Genomic DNA, 12,730 nt, shown 5'->3' with positions numbered 1-12,730 from the left:
TTACCGGCTGCTTCGCAACAGCAGCAATTTCACTGCAGGTGGATTAATAATGCATGCGCACTTCTACTGTGAAACCGCACGGCACATATGGGCAGGCAGACGCTCGTTAAAATCACACACACACACTAATCAACTTCGACATATAAATGAAGGCGTGCACACTGATGGACATACTGACAGTTCTTTAGAACAAGTCAGGAATGAGAGTTTCAAGCAAGTCTTCGATTTTCCATCTTGCGATTAAAACAAGTGCTGGTGTATCAAATCAGGACTTAAAACCTGTGTTAGGGTTCTAAAGTTGGGTTTCAAGTCAGGGTTAGGTTTTCAAGGATCCCAAAATTAGTTTGGGGTGCAAGTTTAACGTTGCGGTTTAAACCTTTTGGGGTTTCAAGCTCAGGTTAACAATTTCAAACAATGGTTACTGTTTCAAACTAGTATTTCAGACAAGTGTTAGGGTAGGGTATCAAAGCAGAGTTTCAAGTCAGGATTTGAGGTTTCAAACTATAGTTCCCAGTCAGGGTTAAGGTTTCAAGCCAGGGTGAAGTTTCCTGTATCAGTTCCAAGCCTGGGTTAGTGTTTCAAGCTGATTAGGGTTGCCAGTCAGGGTTTGAAACATGAGGATTTCAAGTCATGTTTAGGGTTTTGAGTTTGGTTGGAATTTCCAACCTGGGTTGATGTTTCTAACAAGGGCTAGACATTTATATTGAGGGTTCAAAGTACAGGTTTAGGTATTCAAGCCTGGGTTAGGGTTTAAAATGAGGGTTGCAAGTATGGTTTAAAGCCAGGGATAGGGTTTCAACTCCTTAGTATTCTAACCTGAGGGCTAATTTGGCTTTGGCAATAAGAAGTTAGTAGTGCTTCAACTGCGCTGACATCCGTGGACTCTCACCCGGCAATTAATGATGAATTAGCATAGCATCAATATTTCAGAAAAAGAAAGATGCTAATGGGCTGCAATTGGTTGAAATATTCACGAGCGGGGCTCCATTTGTATGATGCGGGGCGGCGCCTCTCTACCGGGAGGGAAGGCGACGATCCCGGCTGACTCGGACGTTACGGAGGGGGCGGCGGCTTTTGAAAGATTAATGGAGGCTCATCGTTGCGTGAAAACCGAGCGCCCCTAAATGACGACCCCACCTGGCCCGCGCTCGCTCGGCCCGCGTCCTGAATTAATCATTCCATTCCAAAGTCTTCTTCGACGCGTGGATCTCCAGGAGTTCCCCAAAGAGGCGCTTCATTACGAAGCCCGCTGGGGAGCTAGCAGGCAACATCTGCAATCGACTATTCTGGTCTGGATGTTTATATCTAGACTATGAATCAAGAACGAAGACTTTGTTGCTGAGGGCGTTAGTGATTCCATAAGCCTTTAAAAGCACAATACAGAGTTGCCTTGAGATATGAATAACATGATTAACATGGCTTTTGAGATATAAGCTCAACTGTCATCCGGACAATTATTTGTTGCCAAAATGCGTACCTCAACTCACTTCAGGACAGTTTGTCAAATGTATATAAAAAAAAATCAAAAGACACTTGAAACTGTGTAATATAAATGATCACGGTAAAGTTTGAAAGAGAATTAAATGTTGTGTATTTAAAACAACCACATAGCTTTGTCTTGGGAAAGTCCGCTTAGCTTAATGCTAGCAAACGCTACGGTTAGCTTCAATTGTTGATATGGAAAATTAGAACACAAAGCAACACCTAAACAGGTAATGTAACACTACCCAGTCCTATTGTATTGGAATCTGACTGTAATCGTTTCTCAATTTGTGTTCTTGTCCGCAGTTACGTCAGACCAGCAACATTCTCCAGAACCACGGCTTTCCTGCGCATTCCGTGTTTGTTCTTTTCTCACAGACAAGCAACAAAAAGCACAGTAAGCTGCACTTCCTCTCACCAGTCAAGTGCTCTCCACTTGTCCAGGTTGGCACCCACGAGCGCCGTCTTCCGTCTATCTCTGCGGGAGCTCAGCAGTCACCCCGTCACAGATTTGCACCCGCGATTACTCGCCAAATGAGTCTTCCGAGGGGGGGCGTAGCTGAAACCCAGACATGGGGAAAAGAGGTGACGAGTTGTGTTGGTTTTAGAAGATGTTTTCCCCCCCTCAAAAAGGGAGCATTCAGGCAGAGAAATGATTGCTTTTTATCATCAGCGCACACACATCAAATGCTGCTTTTGCTTCTTTTTTTTTTTCTTCTTTCAGGCGGCGCCAAAGCATAACCCAACTTATCTGGTTTGAGAAAGTGACGACGAGAGCGGTACAATAACAACAAGCGTCAGGTCGCGGGGTCACAAGTGGCTCGCAATCACGCTGTCCTCAGCCGGGCGGAAGCGACAAATGCCCACCTGTCAGCTTGCACAAATAGCAACGGAATTCATTCAGGAACTTCAATAGACTTTTGAGGCACAGTCAAAATAAATAGAAAGCAGCCGCAGCCCCGTAATTCACATAAAATGGCTGCTCCAAACCAAAATGGCCGACATGTTGCTTGACTCTGGGCGTCTTGCATGAAAAAAATGCTAACCCACCCGCTGGGCAGCTGTGGATGTAGAGCAGATCGGGCTAATTTTTTTGACCCAGCAGATTGGGTTGAAGAGCTCATACCAGTCACCATTTCATAATTAAACATCCCAATCCCGTCCAAACTCATATCGGGGGTTCATTTGTTTCCACGACTTTTAAGACCCAGCGCTTTTTAACTCCATGACTTTGGTCCTGTCGACTGCGCTTAGCGAAGGTGCGTTCGTGAGCAGAGAGGGGAGATAAGCTTCATTAGGGAACAAAGCCCAATCTCCATTTTAACCTTACGCTTTCCTCCCGAGCAAAGGACTCGCGGCGCCCCGGGGCGAGGTGCGGAATACCGATGAACGACAGCAACCTCGCGAAGGGCTAATGCTAATAATGGCCGCTACCCTTTTGGGTCTTTCTTGCAAGGTTTTGAGTAAGTTTTCACAGGCTCATCATTGTTAGTTAATTGACTGTATAGAAAGAACTAGTCGGCATTGCTCACAGGGCGCCCCCTTGTGGAGAGGTCGGTGCAGTGTTTGGAAATAACGAAGGGGACCAAGCGCCTAACATATTGCTTTTAGCGGCGCTATTTGTCAAAGAAGAGGATTAAGCAGCAGGTGAAAAATCCCGCAAGTGTTGCAGGCGTCTCCTTTTCCCAGTAAGCCGCAGTGGCTTTGGAAGGTTTGAGCCTCCAGATCTGCCGTGTCAATGTGGGCCCACGCCTGCCCCGACACGTCTAATCTGCCGGCTGCGTGCCGTCAAATCGGCCGCTTGAGTTTAAGCGGGATGGGAGGCCAATAAAGAAGGTGGGAAAGTAGGAAAAGAAGAAAAGCTCCAAAATCTTCAGAACGTGCCCTGGTAGCCATCGTGTGCAGTAGTTGTCCCCTTATGTGAAATAACAATAACAATAACATAACATATTCGTATGTGCATACTTATTTAGCCGCAATAATTTGTTACTACTTTCATAATCACTGTAAAAAATAAAATCACCCTTGTTCCTTCTAAGACATTGAATTTGTAATTGGGATCCCCAAAAATAGGATTTATTGTTTTTAGGCTAATGCCAATTCGGATATTTGGAAGCATAAAAAGTTGATCACCAATTAATTGGCTGACTAAAGAAAAAATATATATCATGAGGAATCTGTTAGTTTTGGTAGCCTAGCATGTACAACAGCAAAAAAAATAAAAAATTAAGCAAAGGCAGAACATTTAATTGGTTTACATGACTTTCGCCCTTCAGTAATTAATTAACTTTCCAACAGAAAGAAAAAAATCCAGACAGCAGACATATTTAGCCTGATTACCATTGTCCATTTAATTCTTATTATCCTTTGCCTTTAATAATAATGTGTAACTGCACAGCAAAATACTTAGCCAATCTTAGGCGATTCCAACAGCTAACAGTAGCAGATTAAATCGTCAAGCCGATTAGCTTTAACTTCTGCTATCCATTCTGCCACCAATTTATGTAATTAATACTCCTGTTTGGATGTCATTATTGTCACAACAGTTTAGAAACCATGTACAATCGGCGACAGCAAGCCAGCAAGATGGTCCCCCCCCCCCCCCCTTCCCCCCCGAAAACACAGGCGCCAAAGCATTTGCCCGGCGAGTGCAAACCAAACCTGACGCCAAATAAATATGAGCGCAGGTTTCACTTTTGAGCCGATGAAGATGTCGAATGCAAAGTGGTCCTTCCTCATCTTGTCAAAACTCGAAATGCTGCGTCGGCCCTCAAGATTGAATTCCGCCAGCCCCGCTTTTAAAAAAAAAAATGCTAACCAACACACACAGAGAGAGAAGGGGTTTTGTGTAATTGAAAATTGCTTTGGAATTCCATCTTCATCCCGGCCCCCATCAGCAGGATGTGTAAAATATATCAGCCAAGCGTCCCGCTGATAAGAAAACATGTTTATTCTGCTTAGTATTTATGAAACACCTCCACATGGACATTTTTTTCATTCCTCTCTTCCTTGCAGGAATAATCTCTCCTGCCAGTGTGCAGAATAACAAAAAGACGTGCGGGACAAGCCAGGACGGATGAGCCAATGTCACGCTCATACTGAGAACTTGGACAGGAAGGTTGAGGTTTGATCATTTGAACGTCTTTAGTCATTTTTACTTTAGATATCAGCAGCAAAAACGTAATTGTTCTTGCAAAAGTTGATAACGCCACAGTTACATCTCCGCCAATGTTTTCATCGTGTTTGTTATTACTTTTATTGTCTTTCTTACGACACTAGGCACAGCCCCACCCCCACCCCAAAAAACATTAGTTACCACAACCTTTTAAAACCCTTGGTAGCATTTTCAGCACTCAACAAGCCACATGCATTAATCTTAGAAAATAGACAAAACACCCCAAAAACATATAAAGATGATCTTTCTGCCCCATACTTTAGTAAGTCCAACGCACCCTTTACTTGCATTACACTATTAATGTTCCCTGTCACCCAAAGCTAAATTGTAGTCCAAGCATCTTTCATATTGCAGAGGAACAATTTTGAAATCAAGCATTCAGTCACCCAACGTGTGTTTTTCCCCTTCTGCGCAGCCCGTCAGTCGTGTGCGCATATTGCCCCCGTGCGGGTAGATAATGCAACTGCATTAGATCAAATCTCAAATTCTATCGCACAGCATAGACAAGATACTGGATTAATGTTTTGGGTAAAGCCACCCCCCCCCCCCACCACCACCACAAAAAAAAAATTCGATGCAATTAGTCTTTCCCATCAAGGAAACATAACATTTTAATACAGCATAATCATAAAAAGCTAATCCGAAGGGCAGGATGTAATCAACTAACCCCACAAAGACCCCCTATTAACCCCAAAAAAAAATACTTTGAGTGCAGAAATATTAAATATAATAACCTCATCTATGCAATCAAAAATAATCTTTAAAAGAGGAATAAATATTCTAGGCGGGAAGTAAAAGACCGACATAATCGGCGGTAAAACCTGTCAGTCATGATGAAAGGCCACCAGGGGGAGCTAGTGTGCGAAGCAGATTGCCGTTTGATCAGGCCTGCAGTTTAAGTGATGACAGGTGCGACAAGATGGCGACTGTCAGCCTGCCAGGTGAGTACATGTTTGCCGTGTTGTTGCCATTTCTCACAAGGATGTTTTGCTTGTAGTGGGATACAATAGCAGTTCAATTCCCTTTGCTTCATTTACCACATTTAGGTCTTAAGTTTAATTTTCAAGTATTTCAAATGTTTGTAATTGTGGCCAGCCCGTATGTTGTAGCTTTATTTTGGATGCCCACACGTCTCCAATCCGAGGTACAGCATTTGTAATTGCACTAGATTTATTCCAGAAGTTTATTCATTTTCTCTTTGTGTTTTTTGCCAGACAAAAAGAGGCCAGGTTGGTTTCCATCAGCCCAGCAGCTCAATACGTGACAGGTGTGTTCGTCAAGTGCAGCAACCTACACAGGTGAGGCAAAATGGCGGCCGTCAGCTAAGTGAGCATACCAGCAAATGTTTGTTGTGTCGTTGCAGGGCGGTGGAGGAGTACGAGGGTAAACATTTTTGTTCAAAAGGTGTGTATTTCAAGGTTAACAAAAATGCCAGCCAAACTTTTAAATGATTGCAAATTAGTAATACTTAATGGAATTCCTTTCCCAACAATACCTGTTTAATGGTCAGATATGGATTCAAATAAAGGCAGTGGCCCACAGCTCCAATTGACCAATTTTGTTTCAGATTTAGAGTTGGGCTCTCACGATCAAGTTTAATGAAAAAAAATATATAGAATTGGCATGTAAGGATCCATACATATTTTTTAAGCAATATAGATGGCATTGCTGGTGCCTTACTAACATCTCAACATTTACTTGAAGATTTGAATGTGCTCAACGGAGCAAGCGGCCCTAAAATATCTTTATGATAGCAGATGAATTTGATCATTTGTGATTCAAACACCGTCGCTGGCCCTGCAATCCTCCGGCAGATATTTCTTTGCTTGATGCATGAGTCAATCATATTGATCATGACAAAGCAACTTCTGTGTATGTTTCAGGGCAACAGTGGATTGGACGAGAGGCACTTGTTGCAAATGACTTCTGTTTTCCCATTGTGCAATAACCATCTTATTTGCTGAGGAAATGACCAATTGTAGCTTTCCTCCCTCCAGGTATAGATTGAATCTTGATTCATAGCTCCCCTGTCAACTGGTATGTTTGCAGCATAGACTCTTTAATGTGTAATAGTTATTAGTCATTTAGTTCACTGCCCAAAAATATATAATTAATAAAAAAAACACACCCAAGTCATGAATGTATATTAAGTATTACTGTCATGAACCAGGAGTCCTGTCTATAACATTGCTACTCATTTGGTAGTTTGAAATAAAGCAAGAAGTCTACAATTTGAATGGCTTTCATCACATGTTTATTAAAGACCTTTGGGGAGATGTTTTCACATCATTAAAAAGACCACTTCTGACTAAAGGTGCTGGCAGAACTTCAGTCTCACAAATGTGTCGTTTCTCCATCACTGCGGCTACTGGCCTGAGAAAAAGGTCTCAACATGGCTGTCTGTGGCGCTTCCATTGTTGTGCCCCAAATGCAGCTGCTGTCTTCACCATGTTGGTTTTCTGTGGAAGAAAGAAGTAAAACAGCTTTTTAGTGACTTTCACTTGCGAATTGACTGCGTTTAAACCATAGACTCAATTAGTAATAAGTCAAGTCTGTAAGCTTACCGCTGCACACTAGCCCATCCGCATTCAGTTTTCTCTTCGGCAGGCGAGAGCTCAGCTGACCACTGCTTGAGCAACCAATCAGACGGGGTTGGCCGATGCTGGAGGGAATCAGCGACCTACACAGAGGATAAAAACATTCATCTAAACCCAAAAATTATTTTTCCCAGCCATCAAGAAAATAAAGCAGATGTCAAATATCAGACCAACGATGGCTAGTGATGCCATTAACTAGCATTAGCGCAATGCTTCCTAAATAAAGCAGGTTTGGTATTTTTATGCAGTGGATTCAATTATTGTGTTTAGTTATACAGTTGACTCCAATTAAACATCTTAAAGACCTATTTGACTCATTTTGTCCATCATGTGATTATCCCCCGTTTAATTTACAATTAAATGTACTTTTTGTCAAATGAAAATGACAGGTTAAGTCACATGACCTAACACCAACAACTGGTGAGACACGTTTCCTCAGTTGACAGAGCGGAATGATGGGATTTAAAAGCTACTGCTGTTTGGAAGCGTTAAAACAAAATTTAACAATAATTATAAAGTTATCCAATTCAAGATTTAACTTTTTCTTACTGCTAAAAATAATACAAATAAGAAAAGCATTCATATTATACTATCAGACCGCAGTAATCTACTTAAAAGAAAAATTGCCTTAATGAACATTTCAACTATTCACAGCCAAACATTTAAGTGTTCAGAGATTTAGATTTATCTGAGCCACCATAGTGTGCATGCGCACTTCTAAACGCGACATCTAGTGGTCACTTGTGACACTGCCTTTAAAAGATGCTTGGAGATGACAGAATCACATGGTTTCACTCCTGGCTTGCTACAAGCATTATAGTGCATTAAGGGTACTTGCACAATATCGCTAACTTGACGACACACCCCACAGAGTTATGCACAATTATTTATTTTTCAGAACTGAAGAAACAAACATTGAATCAGTTAAATTTTGATTAATCGTGCAGCCCTGGTAGCTGGCTGGCAGGGTAGGAAGATTACTTTGGTGCTGGTAGCTTCTTGATCTCTACCCATCTGCCCTGCAACACAGATACAGGAACTAAATAAAACTACACATTGGAAGCTTAAAACCTCCTATTCACTCAACTAGGCAGCAATCTAGGAGCCAGGAGTGTAACTAGCTGGTTAGCTTCGCTAGCTAGATTCCCCGTGTGGCGACAAGTGGGAAGGGCACCACTGGCAAACATGGTTTGTTTGTTTTTTGTCGTGTGAACTAGTGTTACCTGGTCTGGTGTCTCTTTATCCACAACGTAAAAACCCAGATCCGTTTGGTGCTGCTCACTTCTCGAACCCGACCCATCTGCCCTGCAACACAGTTCACAGGAACAACATTTAACACTAAACAGTAGGTTAAAACCTCCTGTTCCCCATTAACTCCGCAACTAGGCGGCAGTCTAGCCAGCCACGTGGCTGGCTAGCAGCTGATTAGCTAAGTTAGCTTAGCTTAGGTAGCTCCATTCCCCGTGTGGCGACGGGTGGAAAAGGCACCGCTGGCCGGCTGGCAAACGGGCCAGCCGCAAGGGAAAAGGAGGCGGCTGACCCGTTCACCAGCCGGCCAGCGGTGCCTTTCCACCCGTCACAGGGAATGGAGCCAGGACAAGTGGGGGAAAAAGGAAGGTTTGTTTTTGTCGTGTGAACTAGTGTTACCTGGTCTCGTGTCACATCAGCTGCAATGTCAAACAAAACTGTTTGGTGCTGCTTGCTTCTTGATCTCGAACCATCTGCCCTGCAACACATCAATTAAACACTCGATGAGCTCGTCACACTTAAAAACGGCAAAAAATACCATAAGCCAACTTTAACCCCAGCATTCAGAAGCACAAGTGACTAAAATCAATGAGAAACAAACCAAATGTGTTTGTCAAAAAGGTGTTAAATTTTTGGAACCAATTTTTTTATTTCTGTGTTCAATATGCTTAAAGTGTGTTCCAAAAATACCAATCAGAATGAACATGAATATACAGTTCAAAATTATTCTAACCCCTATGCAGTTTAAGGTTTTAGCACGTTTGCCTTTTTGTCATCAGATCAAACATGTCAAATACGCAACTTTTATTTAAAATTGTGCACCAAGAAATGTCCTTTTAGTGACTTCCTCAGACAAAAATTCTACCCCTTAAATTAACACCTCCAACACTTTTTGGGGATCAGGTGTCAACAGAACCTTGGCAGTCAAATAAATAAGCTAATGTGACTGAAGTGTGATTTTCTTCCTCCTTCAAGACAATCAATGGCGTCTTCACTAAATAGTGAAGTCCAGGTAATGCTTAAAAAAAAAAAAAAAAAAGACAATTTCCTTTCATAAGGATCTAAATATAAAAAGATGGCAAATAATAATAATATTCTAAAAGAGACAAGTGGAGGCATCTTTGGAAAGTTGAAAAGACAGTGGAAACGCAACCTGGGAGCGGCAGAAAGGATGCCGTCACATTTGTCAGAAGGGACGTAGTCAACTTTCAGCCCAGACAGTATTTGGTCCACGTCAAAAGCACAAGAAGAGTTGACAAAACCCACATGGACAAAACCACAAAAGGTCGTGGAATGCTGTTCTCAGGAACAACAAGACTCAATTTGAACTCTTTGGTTGATGAATCATCAACAACAAGTCTGGAGAAGGAAGAACGAGGCCTGGAAAGAAAAGAACACCAAAGCGAGGAGACAGTCGTCCACTGTGACCGTTTTGATTCTTCAGATGCACGGAATCTTGGGTGTACATTTGATAAAAAAAATTTTTTTTTTAAAAAAGCTGAAGCTTGGGAGATATTGGACCTTCCAGCAGAACTATTCCAAGCATAGCTCCAAATCTCAGTTTGGTCGCAGACAAAGTGCTGGAAGATTCTGAAGTGGCCTCACCCGACTTCAATAGACAATCTCTGATGTGAAGAAAGACAGATGCCGAACACAAGGCCAATAAAGTGAAAGGACTGAAGCCCCCCCCCCCAATAAGGAATGGGCAAAGTTGCCTGAAGATGCCTGCAAAAACCTTTTGTCAAGCTAGAGTTCACATCTCAAAGTTGTTATCATTGCCCAGAGAGGGTCGTACAACTTACCAAGTATGGATGTGACCAAGGAGTTGAATCATTTTGTCAATGAAGAAATCACACCAAAAAAAAAAGACTGCTGTACTTTAGGTTGCATTTGTGCAATGGTTAAGGAACAAGTCACACTAATATCCATGCATTTAAGAAAAGCGTGTTTTTTATTTATTGAATACAAATAACATACTCTTAGGAAGAAGACTAGATACGTTTTGTACTTCTTCCTACCCCCTTTGAATATGCTCAAAAAGCACAACTGACAGATTCTAATAACAAATATAATGTAATACACAAGCCATATGAGACATTTGTTTTGCTGAATACTCAACATGTCCCAATCCCAGGATGTGCCGAGTATGGCCAAAAACATATCTACTAAGATTATATTTCTTTGCCATCGTTTTTAAAATGCCATTCTTGTGCACCCCCCCCAAAAAATAAACTTGCACATACACTCATTACCTGGTCCGGTTCCTCTTGGTACCCCCTCACCACCAAATCTGTTGACTCCGCGACCCTGAAACACAAAGTGGTTGTAATTGTGTTGATCAATACGATTGAGTCCATTATTCAAACCCGACACTCCAGCTTTCGATTGGCATCCTCACCCGAGAAAAAGCTGCTCCGCATCCAGGCAAGCCACAACGACAAAAATGGAATTGTTCCTTTGCCGCCTCCTCCCAGACTGCAAAACAAATGCAAGATTGTGTGCTGCAACTTCATTTGTACATTTTACCCTCATTAAACTTGACATGTCTCACAAAAATGACAAGATAATCATGTTAAAAAAAAAAAATTGTAAAATGAAAGAAAAATGACAAATGCAATACATTTCTGACCACAACAACAAATCCATGTCATTTCGTCAAATGCCTCCCAACTGACCGTCTCAGAATATCCTGTAATAATTATAGTAAAGAGACATAATGGGGGAAAAAAAAAAAAAAAAAAAAAACTAAATTAGGTATGTCCACATTTTTCACTAGGAAAAAAATAATTTTCAAAAAAAATCCTTCAATGTAGGGTACTTTTGATGTTTTTTGTATTTGTACTTTAGTTGGCTTGGACATGCAGTAACAAAAACAGCCACAAAAACCTTACCGGATTGAGAAAAAAAAAATAATATAATCACTGTGTCAAAATGAGGCAAAAACACTGCGCAATTATGATTTCAACACAAATTTGGGGTTTGACAGTTTCCTCAGATATTGCCGTTTAAAAATCATTTTTCAGAGTCTGATGCCATGTCTAAACTACTCTTCAGTCAATTATTTGTGGCGAGAACACTAAAAACAGTCAAGGACTATTTTTTGCTTCTTTCCTATTAACAAAAGTATCTTCATAATTGACACCGACTCCCATCTTCCAAAAGACATTTTTTGATGGTCAAGTATGAAGATTTTCAGATATTTGATGAAATGACAAACTTCATATAAATAGACAATGAACGCCTCCAGAAAATACAATAAATAAATACGTACCACCATTAATAAAACAAACACAGTTTTAAACAAACAAACCAACCTCTACAGTTCAAGTGATAAGGGTAAAAGAAATACACACAAGAACTGGCCAGCATTAAAAACATTTGAAATACGAACACTAATATTAATAACAATAAATAAACAAAGAACACAAAGTTCGAAATCAAGCAAACAGAGTGACCTCAAACGCTGTCGTGTCCCTCGAGTTTTTCCACCCTGCAACAAACAAAATATCGTCAGAAACGTGACCAACAAACCACCAACATTTGCTGGTATACTCACTTAGCTGATGGCCGCCATTCTGCCGCACGTGTGCGGTCGGCACACTTGATGAATGCCCTTATTGCATACTGCACACCTGTCTCCAATTTAACCTGCAGGACTGACTGACTAAATGCCAATCAAAGCCAACCTTCTTCTTCTGCTTGTTGAAGGGCGCTTTACACACTAGCGCCACCTGGTGACTTGCCATGATGACTGCTTTGGTTTACCGCGGAAATTGTTGCTTTTCAAAAATGAATCACAAGAACGAAAGGTTTTGGATTGGATTGCACTTCTTTGCATGAAGCTCCTCTGATATTTTTATGCTTTATAATCAACTGCTTGTATTGCACTACATCATTCTAAGTTGCTTCCCATTTTCGCCTTGCTTGACTAAAACATACTTTTGTCGGGACAAAAAGAGTGAGATTTTTTAAATATATATATTTTTTTTATGTAGCGTGGCTCCAAATCTTTATGTATCCATTTATAAACACCAGCACTTAATTAACCACTAGATAGCATGGCACTGCTTAACACGGTATTTCAGTCGGTCATGTTTTAAACTATATATGTGACGTCATAAGATGTTAAAAGATTGTTTCACTATTTTCTAGTTTGTTTTAATTAAAGTCTGTCATTTTTTCCTTTTGTTATTTTAGGGTTATCGTATAAATTTGTAATTGCACTTAT

The 12,730-nt window shown here is 41.1% G+C and overlaps 1 long non-coding RNA gene across 8 annotated transcripts in view; it reads left to right on the top strand.

The window, feature by feature from the left end:
- LOC144039105 (uncharacterized) overlaps positions 1–6,983 on the top strand; it is a 38,494-nt gene extending 31,511 nt beyond the window's left edge. For 2 of the 8 annotated variants that reach the window (XR_013289352.1, XR_013289346.1), the window contains 4 exons: positions 1,789–1,879; positions 4,498–5,955; positions 6,021–6,061; positions 6,541–6,983. This is a non-coding gene — a long non-coding RNA (uncharacterized LOC144039105). Of the gene's footprint in view, positions 1–1,788; positions 5,956–6,020; positions 6,062–6,540 lie in introns of all 8 variants that reach the window. The other 6 variants (XR_013289350.1, XR_013289345.1, XR_013289351.1 and 3 more) reach the window with 5 other exon arrangements.
- The last annotated feature ends 5,747 nt before the right edge of the window (positions 6,984–12,730 follow it).

This window comes from Vanacampus margaritifer, chromosome 19, assembly GCF_051991255.1.
Source record: "Vanacampus margaritifer isolate UIUO_Vmar chromosome 19, RoL_Vmar_1.0, whole genome shotgun sequence".
In the NCBI taxonomy this organism is placed as follows: Eukaryota; Metazoa; Chordata; class Actinopteri; order Syngnathiformes; family Syngnathidae; genus Vanacampus; species Vanacampus margaritifer.
Note: the sequence above shows the minus strand (reverse complement) of the source record. Positions and strands in the feature narration are given on the sequence as shown.